At 45.7% G+C, this 7,887-nt stretch overlaps 5 non-coding genes across 5 annotated transcripts; all 5 read left to right on the top strand.

The window, feature by feature from the left end:
• The first annotated feature begins 3,341 nt into the window (after positions 1–3,341).
• trnar-ucu lies at positions 3,342–3,433 on the top strand. Its single transcript is given in 2 exon segments — positions 3,342–3,378; positions 3,398–3,433. It is a non-coding gene; the product is annotated as a tRNA-Arg (tRNA).
• Positions 3,434–3,622: 189 nt separating this feature from the next.
• Positions 3,623–3,714, top strand: trnar-ucu. The gene is given in 2 exon segments: positions 3,623–3,659; positions 3,679–3,714. It is a non-coding gene; the product is annotated as a tRNA-Arg (tRNA).
• Positions 3,715–3,985: 271 nt separating this feature from the next.
• Positions 3,986–4,077, top strand: trnar-ucu. Its single transcript is given in 2 exon segments — positions 3,986–4,022; positions 4,042–4,077. It is a non-coding gene; the product is annotated as a tRNA-Arg (tRNA).
• A 189-nt stretch (positions 4,078–4,266) lies between these two features.
• On the top strand, positions 4,267–4,358 carry trnar-ucu. The gene is given in 2 exon segments: positions 4,267–4,303; positions 4,323–4,358. It is a non-coding gene; the product is annotated as a tRNA-Arg (tRNA).
• Positions 4,359–4,621: 263 nt separating this feature from the next.
• On the top strand, positions 4,622–4,713 carry trnar-ucu. Its single transcript is given in 2 exon segments — positions 4,622–4,658; positions 4,678–4,713. It is a non-coding gene; the product is annotated as a tRNA-Arg (tRNA).
• Positions 4,714–7,887: the final 3,174 nt, after the last annotated feature.

Here is a 7,887-nt window from a genome sequence, read left to right as displayed (position 1 = left end):
AATTAAATAATCCACAATAAATTAAGATAAATAAATATATAAAAACTGAATAAATAATATACATGTGTCTGTAATCTTAATGAACACAATATATGCAACAATAATAATAATAATAACAATATAAATAAAATAAATAAATAAAAAATTATAAAGAAGTTTCTCAATGAGGAAACACTGGAGGTAAAATAAGATGTTAAAACTCAACACAGGAAATTAAACTCACCAAAATAAAATACATTAATAAGATAATAAAACACTAAAATATTAAACCATTAAAATAAAATAAGATGCTATACTTATTAAATAAATACATTAAAAAAAAGAATTAAAGTGACTAAAATTTGAACTAGATAATAAATAAATAAATAAATAAATAAATAAATAAATAAAAATAAATAAATAAATAGAAATAAATAAATAAAAATAAATAATTAATAAATAAATAGAAATAAATAAATAAATAGAAATAAATAAATAAATAGATAGAAATAAATAAATAAATAAATAAATAAAAAAAATAAATAAACAAACAAACAAATAAATAAAAAATAAATAAATAAATAAAATAATAAATAAATAAAAAAAAACAAACAAACAAATAAATAAATAAATAAAAATAAATAAATAAATAAATAAATCCAGTAAGATGAAATAAGACTCCGCTTAAAGTGAGAAGTTAATTAGTGGCTCAATCAGCCTGATGAGTTCCACCTGTGTGTCCTCTTCAGATCCTGATCGGTCTGCAGACTCTCTTCAGTCTCAGGGTGAGATAAAGTCACAGAGAGAGAGAGAGAGAGAGAGGGAGAGAGGGAGAGAGAGAGAGAGAGAGAGGGAGAGAGGGAGAGAGAGAGAGAGAGAGAGAGGGAGAGAGAGAGAGAGAGAGAGAGAGAGAGAGAGAGAGAGAGAGAGAGAGAGAGAGAGAGAGAGAGAGAGAGGGTTTCTTAGAGAGTTTCTTTTGTTCTCCTGTAAACAGCTGAACGGCTGTCAGGACTCTCTCTCTCTCTCTCTCTCTCTCTCTCTCTCTCTCTCTCTCTCTCTGATGGAGTTGGACCTCCTTCCCTCCTCCCTCCTCCTTCCTTCCCTCCCTCCTCCCTCCCTCCCTCCACAGCAGCAGCAGCAGACCGAGTCGAGCCGTCCGGAGCTCATCTCCAAACCACCGAATCCCATCTTTCCCGGGACTCTCCCTCCTTCTCCCTCCTCTCCTCCATCCTGACACTTTTATCCTCCTTCCTCACTTCTTCCCACCTCTTAGTGGATTCAGAGATTAAACCCCGGACAGATGTTTGATGGATTCTTCTTCTTCTTCTTTTTTTTCCTCGGTGCGTAAAACTTTGCCAAGTGGGTTAACAGGCGAAGCGCAGGACTGAGGAGAGGACTCTGCTGGTTTGTGGTTTTTAAAGAGAAGAGGTCTGGAGCTCGGATTGTGCTCGGTTCAATGTGTCCAGAGAGGCCGGTTCCAGAGCAGGAAGACCGGAGACACAGAGAGAGAGAGAGAGAGAGAGCCGGAGGAGAGAGAGAGGTCAGCGGGGTCTGCAGGGACTCACCCGCTGCTGGACGTTCATGTCTCTGCTGCACACCGGCACCAAGGTACGAGCATGCTGGACCCACTCTGTCCTGAAGGGTCTTCTTATGTCTCTTATTAACATTTATACTGGTGAAAGAATCAAAAATAAGGCAGGAGGAGGTTGAAGTTTGAAGTTTGAAGTTTGGGGTGAACTATCCTCCAAACTGAGACTTAAAGTTACGCATGAGGATTCAAAGAAACATGTGAGCACACTTCTGATGATTAAGGGTCATGGAAACAGAAGAATAAGAGAGAATAAGAGACAGAAGGTTAAGAAGAAGGAGTTTTTTAAACATTTACTTCTGAAGTATCTCCATCAAACATCCAATCCATTACTTGGAGACTGTCTCTGTGCGTCTTTTCCAACTTCTGTAAATGTGTGCGCTCTTCTTGTCCATGCTGTGAGTCTTGTCTTGTGTGATTTATCTCATTTGTCACATTTGAAGTCCCCTGTACATGCATCATTCCTGCAGTATCAGGTTTTCATGGTGAACAGAGGAAACATTGAGTATTTGAGGATGTTTTGGCACACATCAGTCCCTGTCTGCTCTTTGTGTCTCCTCTCTGTGGATTATATTTACTGATCTCATTCCTGACTGCTGTGACCTTTCCTATAGAGACACTGAGCAAACCTTTAAACCCTCTGAAGGCTCTGTGTGCACTCACTGCTGCAGGGTGTAATGCGCATTGCAGCCTGTAGAGGGCGCCTGGAGGGCTTTCAAACTCTGAGAAACACACAGAAGTGGATTTAACTGAATCAGTGTCTGCAGGTTTGATTATTAAACACACACAGAGTTGGTTTTATAATAGTTTGTGATCATCTTTATTTATAGTTTCATATAAAAGCAGAGAACGTGAAGTCATGTGAGCGAGAGGAACAGGATTTCAGAGATGATTATCTGTGATTGGCTGATACCCAATCATGTCCTGACTCCTTTAAGCACACTAATCTGAACATGTGTGTGTGTGTGTGTGTGTGTGTGTGTGTGTGTGTGTGTGTGTGTGTGTGTGTGTGTGTGTTGGCTTCATGTCATGTACGTGTGTGTGAAGGCTGAATCATTGTGGACTGCACCCCTACGTGTCAGCCAGTGAGACCTTCAATTACCGCCTGAGAAAAACACTAATGAGTTTATAATTGTGTGTGTGTGTGTGTGTGTGTGTGTGTGTGTGTGTGTGTGACAGCTCAGTCCTTCAGAGCATTAATCACACTAGTTGTGGATGGAGCACCTGTGTTTACTTCACTCTCACGCTTAATTAGCACGGGAATAATTCACATAATTCGTACGAATATCTCGCTCCCTTCGTGTGTATCCAAAGACACGAATCTCCAGAGAGGAAACTCTGCTGCAGTCTGTCGTCATCAAACAAGGTCGAGCGCGACTACTTTGAACGGTGAAGCCGGTAACGCCAAAGGGGGCGGAGCTAACTTCATAGTACGATCGATAGCTGGAATGAAGTGATGCTCCTCCTCCCTCTCTGTCCTCACAGTGAGCTCCTGTTTATTCCTGATCCTATAAAAACAGATCGAGTCACAGAGTTCAGGAAGCTGCTCAGAGATAGAATCAAAGTGTCTCAGATATTCCAGATGAAGGAACCTCCACCGGTCCGTACGTCATGTCATACGTCACCGGAGGATCTGCACGCTGATTGGATGTTGCAGCACGAATGATTCGCTGGAGTTCAGATTTCCACGAATTCGCTTCATTCGTGAGTGTCAGAATTCATGCTGCCCAAAACTGATGAATCAGGAACAGAAGGACTTCCAGTTCTTCGTACAGGCTCTGTGGCGCAATGGACAGCGCGTTGGACTTCTAGTCAAGCTCAGTAGGAGACATTCAAAGGTTGTGGGTTCGAGTCCCACCAGAGTCGAGTTATGCATGAAGAACTTGATCGAGTGGACAAACAAACCTCTCATTGTTCACTAAATCAGGCTCATACTATCTCACGTGCGTTTAAGCCGACAGCCTTCACGTGTTGTTCCACATGAACTGTTTTCAAGCAGTTTATCAGTCTTTAGAGAAAAACGTGGACGAATATTCAACACTCTGCAGTATGAGAGGCTCTGTGGCGCAATGGACAGCGCATTGGACTTCTAGGTAACTCAAAGAGAAGGCATTCAAAGGTTGTGGGTTCGAGTCCCACCAGAGTCGAGTTATACACACAAAAGTTTGGTTTGATGGAAAGTAGAAAAGATATAAACCCTTAGGATGTTTCTGAAACTGAGATACGAGATAATGAACTCATGCCTCCATCTTACTTAAAGTGCTTTTAACTCTGCAGGTTTGTGACATAAATACACAAATACAAAGTTTCACTGCTGACCCCAGGTTCAACTGGTTTATTGTTCTTCAGACAGAGAACTACGTGAATACTTACAGCAAGGCATCAATGGAAAACAAGTCAGAGAGCAGCTTTAGAAGAGGCTCTGTGGCGCAATGGACAGCGCATTGGACTTCTAGGTAACACAAAGAGAAGCGATTCAAAGGTTGTGGGTTCGAGTCCCACCAGAGTCGAGTTATGCATGAAGAACTTGATCGAGTGGACAAACAAACCTGTCATTGTTCACTAAATCAGGCTCATACTATCTCACGTGCGTTTAAGCCGACAGCCTTCACGTGTTGTTCCACATGAACTGTTTTCAAGCAGTTTATCAGTCTTTAGAGAAAAACGTGGACGAATATTCAACACTCTGCAGTATGAGAGGCTCTGTGGCGCAATGGACAGCGCATTGGACTTCTAGGTAACTCATAGAGAAGGCATTCAAAGGTTGTGGGTTCGAGTCCCACCAGAGTCGAGTTATACACATAAAAGTTTGGTTTGATGGAAAGTAGAAAAGATATAAACCCTTACGATGTTTCTGAAACTGAGATACGAGATAATGAACTCATGCCTCCATCTTACTTAAAGTGCTTTTAACTCACTGACATAAATACACAAATACAAAGTTTCACTGCTGACCCCAGGTTCAACTGGTTTATTGTTCTTCAGACAGAGAACTACGTGAATACTTACAGCAAGGCATCAATCCAAAACAAGTCAGAGAGCAGCTTTAGAAGAGGCTCTGTGGCGCAATGGACAGCGCATTGGACTTCTAGGTAACACAAAGAGAAGCGATTCAAAGGTTGTGGGTTCGAGTCCCACCAGAGTCGAGACTTATGGACAGGAAGTGGTTTCACCTGTACTACTTCTATCTGTTCACATCCTTCATACCTGACAAATGATCAGACATGGGATCAGGTTTTAATTTTTTTTAGAAGGTTGTAGGTTTGAGTTGCAGCAGGGTCATTTCTGGTCGTCTCTTGAATGGACATGGAACTAAGTACCCTCAAGCGTCTTTATTTAGTGTTTACTTTCTGATGACTCTTATATATGAAGTTAAGGTGTTAACTTAGGTTCGGGAGCAGGACCACGCCTAAACCACACCCTCAATCACCTGACAAGCCTTCTTAAACGTAGCCAGCCTACTCCAACTGCTTGTCCGTGATTCTTCAAAGACGGACGGACCGTGCTTCAGGCATCACCGCTCAGATTTCGGGGCAAAGGAAAAAGCAACAAACTCACCATGGAGCTTCCTCTGTACGGCTCCGGCGTTGATCTTTACGGTTAACCTTCCATGCAGAGTATCCCTCTCTCGGAGACGGGCAGTCACACCACAGCCGGTAGTCGCAGCGGAGCCGCCTGCGCTCCGGTTCAGCATGCCGCGGCCACGTCGTACCCATTCATGCTTCCCGAACAAGGTGTCGCCTTCTCCAAGAGGTGCACAGGCTTCGTCCTCATCGCCAGGGAGAGCCGCGGACCGGAGGCGCCCCAGGCTCCGCCGAAGCAGACCGTACCTGTCCTCTCCACGTCCTTCCCACTGCTCCGTCACCGGTAATCCATCACGGGGCGATGCGCCCCCTTCCTCGCGACCGGCTCCACGTTCTCCACAGGAGTCCGACCGCTGGAACTGGACCGTCGCTTGCTTGCGACGCTTCCGCAACCTCGAAAGGCGTTCTCCTCCACGGCAATGACAACATGGTCGGATCGTTCCATTCGTACTCTTCATTCATTGACGCCACAGCGTCAAAAACCGAACTTCCCGCGCTTCCTGCTTCCTCACCTGGGCCTACTACCGCCAGCGACGTCAGGCGTGACGTCAGGCCTCAGCCGCTCCCACAGCCTCTACCGGCATCATCGGCTCCCCCTGGTGGGGATCAGGTTGTATCTCCCCCTGTGCCTGCTCCCTCTGTGTCTGACTTCTCTCAGGCTATCACAGCCTTCTTTACATCCCGTGTCCGCAGGCTTCACAAACTCCCCTTGCACATGCATCCTTTCATCCCATCATCCCTTCCTCTACCCTTCCTTCAGCCACCCACAGCAATACGGCTTCTGTTCCCCCTCTTCCCACCATAGCCAGCTCCTCAGCTCCATCAGGAGCCCCTTCACAGTTAAATGGAACTGGCTATCCTCGACCCCCTCTTTTCCTACTGACCTCTCCTTTCACCCCTCCCTCCCCATCCCCACCCCCTCCCTTCCCCAATACCCAAATGTTTTCTTGCACTCTGTCGACGCCTTCGCTCTCGCCACGGCGGCACTACCCATCCGGCCAGCTTCTGCTGTTGACTGCATCTCACCTGTCTCACCTACATTACGCCATCTGGAGTGAGATCGGGTTGTGTCGCTCCTGTGCCTGCTCCCTCTGTGTCCGACTTTTCTTGGACTATCACCGTTTCTCTACATTCCTGTGTCCGCAGGCTGCACACAATCTCCTTGTGCATACGTCCCCTCATCCCCTCATCCCTTCATCCCCTCATCCCTTCATCCCCTCATCCCTTCATCCCCTCATCCCCTCACCCCTTCATCCCCTCATCCCCTCATCCCTTCATCCCCTCACCCCCTCATCCCTTCATCCCCTCACCCCTTCATCCCCTCATCCCCTCATCCCTTCATCCCCTCATCCCTTCATCCCGTCCTCTTCCCCTCTTTCCGCCGCTCATGGCGATGCGGCTTCCGTTTCCCCTCCACTACGCAATCTGCATCGTTCCTGGGGCTCAATCTTCCTCTCCAACCCCCTCACGCAATCTGGGGCCGTTCCCATATCACGCAAACTTAGCTTCGGCGGCTGTTTCAGGGGACGTTGGTTCGCTGCCACCTGGCCTCCAGGGCTCACGTCCTCCGATTCCGCATCCCAGTCTCCTTCATCCGCTTTGATGACCTGTTTCTCATCACCATTGCGTCCATATTTTGGGGTCCCGAATGGTTAAGAAAGTCAATACTCATACACTCTGATAACACGGCAGTCGTCGAAATCATCAGCCAGGGCCGTCACACTCCCCAGTCATTATGCCGTTTCTGCGCAGGAACGCATTAATCTCAGCCCACCATCAGTTCATTCTCAGAGCAGCTCAGAATCCTGGTTATCTCAACACCATCGCTTATGCACTCTCGTTCTCTTTTCAGAAATTCAGACTTTGGCCCCAGAATCCGATCCGCATCCCATACCAGTCCCATTGTTTTCAGCAACAATATTCAGCTATCTCCACAGCTAGTGAACCTCTCTCATCTCACATGAAGCTTCCTCAACAGCCTCGCTCCGAGCACATTGGGTCCACCTGCAACTTCATATCTCATGCTCACTCCATTCAGATAATCCGGTCAACGACCATCCAAACCTACCTCGCTGGCATCAACTTCTTCATTAAACTAGTCACCAACCTTCACTGCACTTCCATCTCCCATTCTCACGTAATGATGTTGATTAAAGGTTAAGAAAACAGGACCCTGCAGTCACTTTGAAGCACCTTCCACTCACCTCTGACCTCCTTAGTCTCTGCATTCAGACTCTCCGTTCAGGCTACCTAAACTCTATAATCGACTCTACCCCAGATTCCATGTTTTCACTGGCATATTTTGGTCTCCTCCAATGCTCAGGATTTGCCCCTACCTCGTCTGTCCTTAATCATTACCATCATCCCAGGTTATCTGACATCACCGTACACACCTCCAGATTCTCTAATATTCACACTCAGACGCAGTAACACTGATCAACTCGGGATCTCCTTTCCCATCTACCGAACATCTTTCGTTTCAACTAGAGATGACCACAATTAATCGATAATCGATTAATTGATTGTTAAGAAATTACTCGAAACACACATTTTGTTATCAATTTTCCGTCACGTGGAACAAACATCATGTGGTCTCATATTACGCTCATCTATCAGGGAGGTGTTTTAAGTTTAAAGCATGTTTCGATGTGAATCAGCTGTTAAAGGTGTTGCGCACAGCGGAGACATTCAGCTGGCGGCTGCGGCTGTGCGTCAGGTCTCCATGTGCGTTTTTTA

This window comes from Notolabrus celidotus, chromosome 14 (genome assembly GCF_009762535.1).
Source record: "Notolabrus celidotus isolate fNotCel1 chromosome 14, fNotCel1.pri, whole genome shotgun sequence".
Classification (NCBI taxonomy): Eukaryota; Metazoa; Chordata; class Actinopteri; order Labriformes; family Labridae; genus Notolabrus; species Notolabrus celidotus.
The sequence above is the reverse complement of the archived record's forward strand: the minus strand, read 5'-3'. Positions and strand labels throughout refer to the sequence as shown.